Raw genomic sequence first — 16,209 nt, forward strand, 5'->3', positions numbered from 1 at the left:
TCATCATCATCATCTGTAGATATCGCCTTTGTTTATTTTCATTATTAAAGTACAATGAAATATTAGTCACTGATCTTACATTCTTTTAGAAATACCTCTATATTTATGTTTGTCATAACTACACTTTATTTTTTGTACGTCCGGGTATGGTTCACATTTCACTTTTGAAGGTGGTGACTTGTAACTAGCATCTTATTCCACAGTTTCGTGGCACCACACACACAGGGGCCAACGAATACGCTCATCATAGTCACTTCATAACAACACTGTCAGCGTACGAGCAGGCAACATGGAAAGCAACCGTCAGGGACAGCGCTATACGACTTGGTTGCTATGGAAAGAAGGCATGGCCACTGCAGAAATTAATCGGCGCTTGGTGGCAGTCTGTGGAGAACATGCGCCATTACAAAAAACAGTTTACAACTGGGTGGAAGGTTGGAAAACAGGGCGCACATCGATGAACAAGGGAACCAGTTTTGGAAGGAATGTGACAGTGTCAACACCAGCCAACATTGCCCAGGTCAAACAGGCCATCCAAGGAAAAAAGTGCACCATACTTACAGAAATGGAGGCAGCCGTGGGAATTAGCCGAAACACCCTGCAGCAGATCATGCACAGCCACTTACAGTTGGGGAAGGTGTCATCCACGTGGGTGCCTAGACTCTTGTCTGCAGACGAAAAGCAGAGGCATGTAGACGTGTGCAAAGAACTTTTGCAACGCCACGATCAAGATCCAGCCAACTTCATGGCTAGGCTTGTGACTGGTGATGAGACATGGCTCCATTACCATGAGCCACAAACAAAACAACATTCGATGCAATGGAAGCATAGGGGCAGTGATTATTACCTGTTCAGGAACATGAAGAAACCTCTGCATGGTAGCCGTTTTGTGGATTTTGCAGAATTGGACACAGCTGTCAAGTCATGGGTATGCATCACTCCGAAAGAATGGTTTCAGGAAGGTCTGGAGAGACTGACACATTGATGGCATAAGTGCACACAGTTACAAGGAGATTATGTTGAGAAGGTCAACATAACAACTGATGTGTAATGTACTTCATTTGGGTGGAAAAAAATAAAGTATAAAACAATATAGTATGCCCTTCGTGTTAACTCTTGTCTCACACAGTCACTAGAGCACATTGTATCTAGCAACCCAGTTGCTGCTGCTTTTTTTAAATACATTTTTAATTGATGCAATATGCCATCTAGCAGAAGTGAAAAAGCACACTTCAATTAACAACAAACAGTCACTGTAATCTTATTGTTGATAAGGGGCTTCGAACATTGTGGGTTATTTATTTTATTTTTATTTTGAAAAACTTTATTTTATTAAATTTATTTTATTTTATTTTGGATTGGAAACATGAAGGCATTTGAGGCCTAAGCTTTCAACCAATTTCCTTTTGCCATTCATTCTTTGATTGTTTCTTCATATTTTTCTTCTCATTTTACTGTTATCATTAATGACGACATAGTTTTGCAGCTGATAAAAACCATTAAACCACCATCACCACTCAACTACTTACCTAGGGTTGTTATATATGCCAAATTTTCTGGGACAATACCAGATTAGATCTGCCTAGGTGAGAAAAAAGTCTTGGATTTCATACATCATACATCTTCATTATAGACTTATGCATATCAGCATTCAGTCTGCAAGCATTTGTGAATTTACTCAATGTTACCACAATTCTCTATTTGTAACTAGCAGAGTGGCCTCTTAGTTCTACACCTCTTATTTTTACATCTTTAGAAACTGAGTCTAATCATTGTCATCTTGGGTCTCCCTCTACTTCTCTCATTCTCTTTCACAGAGTCCAATATTCTCTTAGATCCTCCTCCATTCATCTCATATGGCCCCACCACCAAAAGCCGATTTATGCGTAAGGCTTCATCGGTCAAATTCATTCCTAACATACCCTTTATCTCCTTATTACAAGTACCCTACTGCCATTGTTCTCACCTGTTTGTACCAGCAATCATTCTTGCTACTTTCATGTCTGTTACTTCCAACTTATGAATAAAATATCCTGAGTCCACCCAGCTTTCACTTCCATCAAGCAAAGTTGGTACAGACCAGTGTACAGACTGTGTCAACTGGGAACAGACTTCTTCCTTACAGAATACTGTTTATCGCAACTGCGCGCTGACTGCATTTGGAGCACCTTGATTCAATCTCTCCTTCTACAATACCATCCTGGGAGATTACACATTCTAAATATTTGAAATGACATACCTGTTCCAGCTTTGTATTCCCAACCTGGCATTCAATTCTCTTAGGCCTGCTGACATAATTTTAGTCTTAGAAAGGCTATAGTTTTCATATCATATTCATTGCACCTATTTTAAAGTCCCAAGATATTAAAAAACAGGCTTTCAGAATAATCTGCCATTAAGACCTAGTCATCAGCATAGGTCAAACTGCTTATTACATTTCCACCTAACTGAATCCCTCCCTGCCACTTTATACCTTCCAGCAGTTGAAGAGAGCTGGAATTAACACTCAAACCTGAGATGCACCTGCTGTAAATTGTACACTTTGGCACCACACTGTTTCTACATTGATTACTTTATTTGAAGAGGAATGACAGACATGAAGAGGCTAAACAATAAACACGAAAGCTCCATCAAGCTCAGCCCCAACCTCTCCCAGCTATTCCATATGATTTGTGTGGATGTATGTTTCATGCCAAGATTGGGCTACTAAGTCATATGAAAATGAGCATTGAGAGTGTGAAAATGTAAACTGCTGAAGAATATGTTTACTTGAGTTGCAGCCAACAACAAGATGATCCACATAAACTATGAACAACAAAGGCATTGTCTAACCACTGCAAGTACCTTGAAGTAAGAATACATTCTAGCATCAATTCTCACCACAACCCAATTGTTAATATAAATGTTTTTGATTGTTTTTAATAATCTATACTTAATCCCATAGTCCCCCAGTACAGCAAACATCTTTTCCATCGGTACTCTGTCATATGCCTCCTCTACATCTGTTGTTTGAGTCATTAGTCCATAGACTGTCTGATGCAGCTCTCCATGCCACCCTATCCTGTGCTAATCTTTTCATTTCGATGTAACTATTGCATCCTACATCTGCTCTAATCTGCTTGTCATATTCATACCTTGGTCTACCCCTACCGTTCTTAACGCCTACACTTCCTTCAAAAACCAACTGAACCAGTCCTGGGTGTCTAAAGATGTGTCCTATCATTCTATCTCTACTTCTCGTCAAATTTAGCAAATTGATCTCCTCTCACCAATTCGATTCAGTATCTCTTCATTCGTGCTTCGATCCATCTCGCCTTCAGCATTCTTCTGTAAAACCACATTTCAAAAGCTTCTATTCTCTTTCTTTCCAAGCTAGATATCGCCCATGTTTCACTTCCATACAATGCCACGCTCCAGACGAAAGTCTTCAGAAACATCTTTCTCATTCCCATATCAGTGTTTGAAATGAGCAAATTTCTTTTCTTAAGAAAGCTCTTCCTTGTTTGTGCTAGTCTGCACTTTATGTCCTCCTTACTTCTGCTGTCGTTAGTTATTTTACTACCCAAGTAACAATATTCATCTACTTCCTTTAAGACTTCATTTCCTAATCAAATATTTCTTGCATCACCTGCCTTCGTTCGACTGCACTCCATTACTTTTGTTTTGGACTTATTTATTTTCATCTTGTACTCCTTACCCAAGACTTCACCCATACCATTCAGCAGCTTCTCGAGATCTTCTGCAGTCTCGGATAAAATAATATCATCGGAAAATCTCAAGGTCTTGATTTCCTCTCCTTGGATTGTGATTCCCTTTCCAAATTCCTCTTTGATTTCCTTTACTGCCTGTTCTATGTAAACATTGAAAAGGAGGGGGGACAAACCGCAGCCTTGCCTCACTCCTTTCTGGATTGCCGCTTCTTTTTCAAAGCCCTCGATTCTTATGACTGCGGACTGATTTTTATACAGGTTGTAGATAATTCTTCGTTCTCAGTATCTGATCCTAATCACCTTCAGAATCTTAAGTAGCTTGGTCCAGTCAACATTATCGAATGCCTTTTCTAGATATCAACGCCATGTACATGCACTTGTCCTCCTTAATTCGATCCTCTAGCATCAGGCGTAAAGTGCTTCATGTGTTCCTACATTTCTTCTGAAGCCAAATTGATCTTCTCCCAACTCAGCTTCAGCTTGTCTTTCCATTCTACTGTAAATAATACATGTTAAAATTTTGCAGACATGAGATACTAAACTAATAGTGCGGTAGTTTTCACACTTGTCAGCACTGGCTTTCTTGGGAATATGTATAACAAGATTCTGCCAAAAATCAGATAGCACTTCTCCTGTCTCATACATCTTACACACTAAATGGAATAACCTTGCCATGCTGGTTTCTCCCAAGGCAGTCAGTAATTCAGAGGGAATGTCATCAATTCTAGGTGGCTTGTTCGTATTTAGGTCTCTCACAGCTCTGTCAAACTCTGACCTCAAAACTGGGTCTCCCATTTCATCAGCATCAACAGCCTCTTCTTGTTCCAGAACCAAATCATCTACATCTTTACCTTGATACAACTGTTGGATATGTTCCTGCTATCCTGATGCTTTGTCTTCTTTCCCTAGAAGTGGCCTTCCATCTGAGCTCTTAATATTCGTACACCTAGATTTCCTTTCTCGAAAGGTTTCCTTGACATCTACAAAACTTATACATAACTGTCTATTCCTCTTGTAGTATGTTTCAATTACCTGGCACATACTAAAAATCTGATCCTGACAGCCCCTCTGTGGTCTGAAACCACACTGGTTTTCATCCCACTTACTCTCAACCACTCATTACACCCTCCCTTGCAAAATGCCAGTGAACTGCTTGCCTGGTATACTGATCAATGAAATACCTTGATCGTAACATTCCATGCTAATCCTATGAAGCTATTTCATTCCTGCCTTCCCACTAAATTTCACCATTTCATCCAATTTCATTTATTCCTCCAGATTTATGACACTGAAATTTATTTACCATCCTTTCCATTTCTTCAAGCATAATTTCAGCAACATCACTGCCCTCCTCCTCATGAGTTTGGTTGTTCACAACGTCACCAGAAAGAGTTCCTTTTACGTTGAGAAGATTTTCAAAATATTCCTTCCACCTGCCCAGTGATTCCCTGGGATTTGTTATGAGTTCACCTGATTTACACAAAAGACTATTCATTTCCCTTTTCCCTCCCTTGCTAACATTCTTTAACACTGTCCTCAAAGGTTTCCCTGCTGCCTTACCTAGCCCTCCAGGTTAACAACAAAATCTTCCCAGGACAACTTCTTAGATTTAACAGTTATTTGTTTTGCTCCGTTTCTTTCATCTATGTACAACTCCCTGTCTGCATCAGTCCTTGTTTGTAACCATTTATAGAAGATAAATATTTTTTTGCTTCAGGCAATGGAACATTCAAAAAATTATCTATACATTTATGTACATTCTTGTATATCAAAATTCCCTTAGTTGAGAATGATATTTTGATTCTCAAATATAAGTGGGTGAAAATGTTTAGAACATTAGTTGAGAATAATTCATATACCAGTAAGTCAGATTTTTTTTTTTTTTGACAGAAGCTGAATTTGCCACTTTAGTTAGGTACTTGTTAGAACTATGGATTTTGTCAATTTTTTTTAGTCCTTAAGAATCTTGTGATCAAATTTAACCTATGATAATGTCAAAAAATGAGGTTTAAGTGTTACACTCATTTCAACCACGTCCTGTTCCTTTTGAATTTATGAGCAAAAAGGCATGCTCAACTGAAACATTAGTCCCAGTGACATGAAGAATGATACCTGTTGTAAGATATTGGTATTATAAGATTGGCAGTGATGGCAGTGTTAGCCTCATGTGATTATTATCATACAATGTCTCACTGTGAAAAGATAAAGGAAGATCCAGCATTTGTGATAATTGCATAAGGTGTGTAGAGAAACATCCTTATTTATGAAATTATACTCTGAAAAACTGCAGCAAGAGTGATGTTATGGGTCTTGTGTGGAAATCCATTGCAGAGGAATACAGGAACGCACAGTATATTTAAAGTGTTAAAATTACTTGGTATGAAATACATTTTTAATAATAAGTTTATCAATTCTTTGAACCTAATTAAGACATAAACATAGTTATAAATCAATCAATCAATCAATCAATCAATCAATCAATCAATCAATCAATCAATCAATCAATCAAGATCTGCATTTAGGGCAGTTGCCCAGGTGGCAGATTCCCTATCTGTTGTTTTCCTAGCCTTTTCTTAAATGATTGCAAAGAAATTGGAAATTTATTGAACATCTCCCTTGGTAAGTTATTCCAATCCCTAACTCCCCTTCCCATAAACGAATATTTGCCCCAATTTGCCCTCTTGAATTCCAACTTTATCTTCATATTGTGATCTTTCCTACTTTTATTTTATTTTTATTTTTTTTGCTAGTTTTTTTACGTCGCACTGACACAGATAGGTCTTATGGTGACGATGGGACAGGAAAAGGCTAGGAGTGGGAAGGAAGAGGCCATGGCCTTAATTAAGGTACAGCCCCAGCATTTGCCTGGTGTGAAAATGGGAAACCACGGAAATCCATTTTCAGGGCTGCCAACAGTGGGGTTTGAACCTACTATCTCCCGAATACTGGATACTGGCCGCACTTAAGTGACTGCAGCTATCGAGCTCGGTTTTCCTACTTTTAAAGACACCATCCAAACTTATTCATCTACTGATGTTCTCCCACGCCATCTCTCCACTGACAGCTCAGAACATACCACTTAGTCGAGCAGCTCGTCTCCTTTCTCCTAAGTCTTCCCAGCCCAAACTTTGCAACATTTTTGTAACACTACTCTTTTGTCGGAAATCGCCCAGAACAAATCGAGCTGCTTTTCTTTGGATTTTTCCAGTTCCTGAATCAAGTAACCCTGGTAAGGGTCCCATTCACTGGAACCATACTCTAGTTGGGGTCTCACCAGAGACAAATATGCTCTCTCCTTTACATCATTACTACAACCTCTAATACTCTCATAACCATGTGCAGAGATCTGTACCCTTTATTTACAATCATATTTATGTGATTACCCCAATTAAGATCTTTCCTTATATTAATACCTAGGTATTTGCAATGATCCCCAAAAGGAACTTTCACCCCATCAACACAGTCATTAAAACTGAGAGGACTTTTCCTATTTGTGAAACTCACAACCTGACTTTTATTCCCATTTATCATCATACCATTGCCTACTGTCCATCTCACAACATTATCAAGGTCATTTTGCAGTTGCTCACAATCTTGTAACTTATTTATATGTTGTATTCCTAAAATACCTACTACCACACTCTTGTACTCCAAGTTACCTCCATCTGTTCACCTTTTTCTCTTTCACATTCTCTTTTCTAGTACTGTTTCATATATTTTTGTTATCTGAAGTAGGAGTGCAATTCCTCAATAATTATCATGTGTCATCTTGTCCTCATTTCTACTCCAGTAATTTGGTACTGATTTTTATCTCCAAAAACATCTAAGCAGCCTATATAGTCATTGTAGATGAACTAGTTCTGCTGTTTTTATCATTTCCACACACAATGCATCCAATCCTACTGCTTTTCCAACTTTCATTCATTTGACAGCAGTTTCCACCTCTTCTATTTAATTTTACTTTTTCAGATACTCCCTTCTACTTCTATCGTCTCATCTACAGTATACCCCTTCTCACATTCAGGAGTTCATCAAAGTAATCCTTCCTCATGGTTATGTTATTCTCTCTGCAGATCAATGGTGATTGATTGATTGATTGATTGCTTGATTGATTGATTGATTGATTGATTGATTGATTGATTGATTGATTGATTGATTGCTTGATTGATTGATTGATTGATTGATTGATTGATTGATTGATTGATTGATTGATTGATTGATTGATTGATTGATTGATTGATTGATTGATTGATTGATTGATTGATTGATTGATTGATTGATTGATTGATTGATTGATTGATTGATTGATTGATTGATTGATTGATTGATTGATTGATTGATTGATTGATTGATTGATTGATTGATTGATTGATTGATTGATTGATTGATTGATTGATTGATTGATTGATTGATTGATTGATTGTACAGTGCATATCTTACTCCAATTCTTCTTTTCTTTACCTCTCCACTTAACCTCACACAAATCCATCATAGCTATATTCTCTTCCGCCATGAAATTAATCATCACTTCTGATGACAATAAAAAAAAAGAAAGAAAGGTAGAAGAAAGGTAGTTGGGCAGGACAGATACTGAGAAGAGAACGTATAAAATAAAAAATAAAAAAACTACTGCAGAGGGGAAGATAAGAGATTGCATGGAATGACAGTAGATGAATAAGCCTGAGTGGAGCTTTTTTAAAGGTAGAAAACATAATATGAAGATATAGTTGAAATTCAGGAGGACAAATTGGGACAAATATTCATTTATTGGAAGAGGAATTAGGCATTGGAGTTATCAAGGGCAATGTTTGATAAACTTAAAAGTTCTTAAAAATTATTTAAGAAAAGACTAAGTAAACAATCTATACAAAATCTGTACCCTGGGTGACTGCCCTAAATGATCAATGGTGGCTGACTGACTGACTAACTAGCTAAGGAAAGAGGGGTTGAGAGGGAAGAAGAATCTGAATGATAACAGAATTAAAGAGGGGGAAAATGTATCCTCAATTGAAAGAAGATGCTCAAGACAGAAGTACTCATAGGACACAGCTCCACTGATAACTGCCTACAGACAAATACAATGATAACAACGATGATTACAACAACAAAGAGAAGGAGGTGAAGCTTAAGTGACCTCCAGTCAAAACTCCAGATGAATCCTTGTATGGCTAGGAATGAAACCCAGGGCCTTCAGGTTAGAGTCATTAATGTGATCCTTGTAACATTATATCTACCTAATTTCATATTACACCTTTAAATACGGTGGGAATTAATTTTACTACAAGCAAGCAATGCCTTTGCTGGCAGGACCCAGTGTTTACAGTGCACTATGTCTTCTGGTATGGGCTAGAGCAATTTTGTTACTTTTATTGATCTGTCTCTGTCTTATCCTTGGCTTTGACGATATGAAAGTGACTGAGGTATGAGCGATGCTAGTAATGCCATTCCTTGTACAGCCTGTCCCTGCTATGAATGGTATGAAAATGTTACTCATAGGGTCGGTCAGTGCATGCATTTCAGTGGGCTTGGCAGACTGATATGTAATAGCAACTTCTGGCTCAGTGAGGAAAGCAACGGGAAACTACCTCACTCTTCATTTCCCTAGTACGCCTCTTCAGTGATGCCTAGGCCATCTATGATAGCTGATGGCAGAGCTGTTGAGGATCCAACCAGACTTAGGGCTGAAGAATGAACACAATCAATCAATTAATCAATCAATCAATCAATCACCATTGATCTTCATTTAGGACTGTCACCCAGGTGGCAGATTTCCTATCAGTTCTTTACTTAATCTGTTCTTACATGATCTCAAAGAAACTGAAAATTTATCAAACATCTCCCTTGATAAATTACTCCAATCCCTAATTCCTCTTCCTATAAACAAATATTTGCTGCAGTTTATCCTCCTGAATTCCACTTTTATCTTCATTTTATATCTTTCCTACTTATTAAAATCCATTCAAGCTTATTTGTCTACTAATGTTATTCCAAGCCATCTCTCCACTGACAGCTCAAAACATTCCACTTAGTCGAGCAGCTCGTCTCCTTGCTTCCCAAGTCTTCCAGCCCAAAGTTTTTAACATTTTTGTAACAATACTCTTTTGTCGGAAATCACTCTGAACAAATCGTGCTGCTTTCTTCTGAATCTTCTCCAGTTCTCATGTCAAGCAAACCTGGCATGGGTCCCATACACTAGAACCATACCCTAATTATCTTACCAGTGACTTACTGTAACCTGACAAACCCCGGCCAGATATTATTGTTATTATTATTTAATGTGTATATTTCAAATGTATGTATTTAGCCGTCGTGGCATGGTAATTCTTATAGGAACTCTCATTGTTATGGGTACTCTCTAATTGTAATATACTCTCTGTATTCATTTGGGACTAGTGTGCTTCGATCACTCAGTTTATTTCCCGGTTCTGTATGTGACGATTCTCTGAGCAAGATCTACTGTTGACGGAGCTGAGATGGAAAATTCTCGGAACTGTGCCATTTTGAATGCAGTTGCGTGGGCTTGGACTCGCGTGGTGCTGACACGTGTCAGATTATTCTCAAGTTGGAGCTTGTAGTGAGCAGATGTGATACTTGCTTTCTTTTGGAGTGTAATCAGAGGTGTTTTTGTATGAGTTGTCGGAAGATGTCCCGTGCCATATTGGGAATTCGAGATCTGCTGTTGACGGAACTGGGAAAGAGGTGCTGGATTGTAACAACATTCTATGGTTATGAATGTTAGTCATATATAATTTTCCGGAGAGTCTACATAAGGTAACGTGTTGGGCCTTTTCAAACAATATCAATGCCATCAGTGAAATGGAGTCCATTCTCATAAAAATAGCCATGACTGCATGTGAATTTTTTGCGTTCTGGAATAAACTGAGTACTAATTATTGAGAGATATCGAGAGAGAGTTACTTCATAATTAAAAGACATTAATTATTTATATCAATATTCTGTTTATTTGGTAATATATGTTCAATGGTGTATCATGACGAGCTAAGCTCAAATTTCAAGGTGAATGCTGTTTAATTCATGACGCTCAATAGAAAAATTAAATTTTATGAGGTATATTCTGTTTAAATTCCATGGGTGGGGAAATTACCAGATGGACTCCTTTTCCAATATTATTTTCCATATGTCAAGTGATTCAGATCTCCTTGTCACAAGGCAACGACCCTGAAGATAAATCTCAACAGCCAGCAATTTTATGAATTACTTATTTATATATTTCAGTGGCTCCTAAATTCCTTTCTTCATTATCAGTTATTGATTTAAAAGAAAGATTACATTACCCTCTCTTTTTCATCCTTACTACAACCCCTAAATGCCCTCATAACCATATGAAGAGATCTGTAACCCATATTTACAATCCTGTTTATGTGAATACTCCAATGAAATTCTTTCCGTACATTAATACCACAGTGATCCCCATCAGTTACTGTCATCCTATCAACACAGTAATTAAAACTGAGAGGACTTCTTCTCCTTGTGAAACTTACAACCTGACTTTTCACTCCACTAACCATCATACCATTGCCTGCTGTCTATCTCACAAGTTTGTCAAGGTCTTTTAAAGTCGCTCAGAACGCTATAACTTATTTATTACTCCATACAGTATATCATCCACAAATAGTCTTCTATGAGATTCCACTTCCTTACTAACATCCTTCATATATATATAAGAAAAAGGTCCAAGAACGCTGCCTTGTGGGACTCCTCTTAATCATTACAGGATCAAATAACGCTTCAACTACTCTAATTCTCCAAGTTCTATTTTAGAGAAATTAAGCCACCCATTCACTTTTTTCTGTATTTCAATAGTCTTTTATTTTTGTAAATAATCCCCATGATCTACCCTGTCAAAAGCCATGGAAAGGTCAATAGTGACACAGTCAATTTGACCTCCTGAATATAAAATATCTGCTATATCTTGCTAAAATTCTACAAATTGTGCCTCACAGGCATAACTTTTCCTAAATCCGAACCGTCTTATAGCAAACCAATTAGTAATTTGGCAATCACGTCTAACATGTCTCATGTCCACAACTTTTTTAAACAAAAAATATGGTTCTTTCAGTGAAGTGATTGTCTCATTCTCATATAAATTTGTATATGTAGGCTAATTACATTCTAATGAATATAATTTTTATTTGCATCTTAAGAAGTCTTTCAAAACATGGTACTGAAAGCAGTGAAGAATTATGCCTTACAAACTACAGAGTAGGAAGTTAAACACTTGCAAAGCTGTAGGTGATATGCTAACACTGTAGAAGGAGAAGCAATGAACATATCCGGCAAGATAAAATTTTGAGTTTCTTCATTTTCTCTCATGCAGCTAGGTTGAATAAATCTTGTCCTCTCCACCTGAATTTTTGCAAACTAGAAAGTATTTTATTTCTTCTAGTCTACAAAATCTGCATGGTACATGGAGTCGGTTACTGTAGTCACGTCCTAGTTCGTGAACCATGGGCAACGGCTAAGTGGCCTAGTAAGTGGTCCTGAGAATCGGGATACAAGTTGCTATGGAATGGGAGTGGGCATCTCGGACATATTCTGAGTCATGGCCTCCGGCTAGGAATATACAATCCACCGGTGGCACCTAACCCATCAGAGGAGAGATCCTCACTTGGACTATCTGTAAGTATGGTAGCATCCTGCTTCATGAATTTACCGAGCTCAGCACATTTTAAGCAAGCCTCAGACCTATAGGAGTAACAGAGTCCCACTCCCATTTATCAGGCGAGGGACTCCTTGGAAACAACTTTGCAAACGAAATGGAATTCAATGGGGAGCTATCAATATTAATGGGGCTTATGGAAGAAAGAAAGTAGAACTGGCTGAGTCAGCAATGAGGATGCATCTGGATGTGCTAGGAATAAATGCTATTCGGGTGAGGAAGAACTAGGAGACTATAAAGTGTACTGGACGGGTATAGAAAGGGAAGGGCAGAGTGCAGGGTTGGGCTGTTCATCAGGAATACCTTTGCATGCAACATAGTTTCTGTTAGGCATGTAAATGACCAAATGATGTGGGTAGTTTTGGGAGTTGGAGGAATTAGGGGGGAGTATTGTCTCAGTGTATACACCATGTGAGGGTGCAGATGAGGATGAAGTTGACAAGTTTTATGAAGTATTGAGTGACATTATAGTCAGGGTCAACAGCAAGGATAGGAGAGTGCTAATGGGCGATTTCAATGCGAGAGCTGGAAATAGAACTGAAGGATACGAAAGGGTGATTGGTAAATGTGGAAGCTAAAGGGGAATGGTATGTGTTTGCTGGACTTCTATGCTAGTATGGGTTTAGCAGTTATGAATACATCCTTCAAGCACAAGGCTATTCACCACTACACATGGGAGGCTAGGGGTACCACATCCATAACAGACTATCTTAACTGACTTCAAATTCAGGAAATCTGTTAGGAATGTACAGGTTTTTCTGGGGATTTTTCCATGATACAGACCACTATCTGATCTGTAGTGAACTAAGTATCTCTAGGCCTAGGAAAGAGAAAGAGAAATCTGTCTGCAAACGAATAAGGGTAGAAAATCTCCAGGATGAGGAAATTAGAAGTACATGGATATGATTAGTGAGAAGTTTTGAACAGTAGACAGTAAGAAGGTTCAGGATATAGAAAGAGAATGGGTGGCATACAGGGATGCTGTAGTAGAAACAGCAAGGGAATGCCTAGGAACAACTGTGTGTAAAGATGGGAAAAAGCGAACATCTTGGTGGAATGATGAAATGAGAGCAGCTTGTAAATGTAAAAAGAAGGCTCATCAGAAACTGCTATAAACAAGGGCTGATGCAGACAGGGAATTGTACATACATGAAAGTAACAGAGCGAAAGAAATAGTTGTTGAATCCAAAGAGAAGTCGTGAGAAGATTTTGGTAATAACCTGGAAAGGCTAGGTCAAGCAGCAGGGAAACCTTTCTGACAGTAATAAAGAATCTTAGGAAGTGAGGGAGAAAGGAAATGAACAGTGATTTGGGTAATTCAGGTGAACTCATAATAGATCCCTGGGAATCACTGGATAGGTGGAGGGAATATTTTGAAAATCATCTTAACATAAAAGGAAATATTCCTAGTCATGTCATGAACAACCAAGCTCATGGGGAGGAGGAAAATGATGATGGTGAAATTACACTTGAGGAAGTGGAAAGGATGGCAATAAACTCCATTGTCATAAAGCTGCAAGAATAGATGAAATTAGACCTGAAATGGTAAAGTATAGTGGGAAGGCAGGGATGACATGGCTTCATAGAGTAGTAAGATTAGCATGGAGTGTTAGTAAGGTACCTTCAGATTGGACAAAAGCAGTAATAGCACCTATCTATAAGCAAGGGAACAGGAAGGATTGCAACAGCTATCGAGATATATCATTGATTAGTATACCAGGCAAAGTATTCACTGGCATCTTGGAAGGGAGGGTGTGATCAGTGGTTGAGAGGAAGTTGGATGAAAACCAGTGTTTCAGACCACAGAGGGGCTGTCAGGATCAGATTTTCAGTATGCACCAGGTAACTGAAAAATGTTACGAGAGGAATAGACAATGTGTTTATGTTTCATAGATCTAGAGAAAGCATATGACAGGATACTGAGGAGGGGACTATGGAATTAAGGGCAGATTGTTAAAATCAATCAAAGGCATTTATGTTGACAATTGGGCTGCAGTGAGAATTGATGGTAGAATGAGTTCTTGGTTCAGGGTACTTACAGGGGTTAAACAAGGCTGTAATCTTTCACCTTTGCTGTTTGTAGTTTACATGGATCATCTGCTGAAGCATATAAAGTGGCAGGGAGGGATTCAGGCAGGTGGAAATTTATTAAGCAGTTTGGCATATGCTGACAACTTGGTCTTAATGGCAGATTGTGCCAAAAGCCTGCAGTCTAATATCTTGGAACTTGAAAATAGGTGCAATTAGTATGGTATGAAAATTAGCCTTTTGAAGACTAAATTGATGTCAGCTGGTAAGAAATCCAAAAGAATTCAATGTCATATTTGTGATACAAAGCTGGAACAGCTAGATAATTTTAAGTATTTAGTATATGTGTTTTCCCAGGATGGTAATATAGTAAGTGAGATTGGATCAAGGTGTAGTAGTGCTAATGCAGTGAGCTCGCAGTTGCAATCAACAGTGTTCTGTAAGAAAGAAGTCAGCTCCCAGAAAAAACTCTTTAAATCGTTCTGTTTTCAGACCAACCTTGCTTTACGGCAGTGAAAGCTGGGTGGGTTCAGGATATCTTATTCATAAGTTAGGAGTAACAGACATGAAAGTAGCAAGAATGATTGCTGGTACAAACAGGTGGGAACAATGGCAGGATGGTACTCAGGATGAGGAGATAAAGGCTAAGTTAGGAATGAACTCGATGGATCAAGCCGTATGCATAAACCACCTTTAGTGGTGCGGTCATGTGAGGCGAATGGAGGAGGATAAGTTACTTAAGAGAATAATGGACTCTGTTATAGAGAGTAAGAGAAGTAGAGGGAAACCAAGACGATGATGGTTAGACTCAGTTTCTAATGATTTTAAGATAAGAGGTATAGAACTAAATGAGGCCACAGCATTATTTGCAAACAGAGGATTTTGGCGATGTTTAGTAAATTCACAGAGGCTTGCAGACTGAATTCATAATGGTCTATAGTGGTAATGAAAGTTGCTAGCAGCCACTAGGCAGTAATGCTGAGATGTGTATTTACACACATGACTGCCACAACCACCTAGCTGCCATAGACCTATACAGCACTAGCAAAACACTTGGTGAACAGAAAGACAGCTTGATTCTTATAACCAGAATGCACAGCGATTATCTATGGTATAGATGTTGATTCCCATAGGGAATCTGAAATATTTGTCCCTGAATGAGTAAATTTATAATGCCAATATAAATGGTCCGTTATTGGACATTATAAATTTTCCAGCTAACTCATTGCTGGTTGCCAGCATTTCACCCCCGTGTGCTAGGTTGGGCTCATCAGTTGGTACCTAGCACACCTACCAAGACACATGGCTAGTGCATACCATGGAGGCCACTGCGTAGTCTACTTGAAGCCACCAGCAGTGCCAATGCACTATGAGAGACTTTGTCTCACTACCAAAAATTGATGCCTGCTTGGCCATCAGATGATATAGCGATGATATAGTCATCAAGCAGCTGCCAGTCTAGCCTGGGTTCATCTTTCCTACGTTTCCTTAAAAATAATGACATTTGATATTTAACGTTTTATTGTGGAAGAGGAAAGGAGAAATGCTATATAGAATGTATCCTCTCCTGATTATTCTAATTGTGAAATGAAGAAATGGCAGTGGGAAGAGATTGTCGAGATGTTTTGTGACAAGGAACTTCAAGAAAGGGAAAAGAAAGAGGATGTATTTAGACTGTATTTTTTCCTTTTTGAAATCTACTAAAGTAAATAATTCAGTACAAGCAATGAATATTATGTAAGCAATAAACATACTTCAAAGTAACAATTTTTTTCAGGCATGATGCACTGT

General features: G+C 38.3%; 1 protein-coding gene across 1 annotated transcript in view; it reads right to left on the reverse strand.

The window, feature by feature from the left end:
- Positions 1-16,209, reverse strand: part of LOC136858222 (L-asparaginase 1) — a 257,068-nt gene that overhangs the window by 12,541 nt on the left and 228,318 nt on the right. The gene's annotated exons all lie outside the window — the stretch shown is intronic.

This window comes from Anabrus simplex, chromosome 1 (assembly GCF_040414725.1).
Source record: "Anabrus simplex isolate iqAnaSimp1 chromosome 1, ASM4041472v1, whole genome shotgun sequence".
Taxonomy (NCBI): domain Eukaryota; kingdom Metazoa; phylum Arthropoda; class Insecta; order Orthoptera; family Tettigoniidae; genus Anabrus; species Anabrus simplex.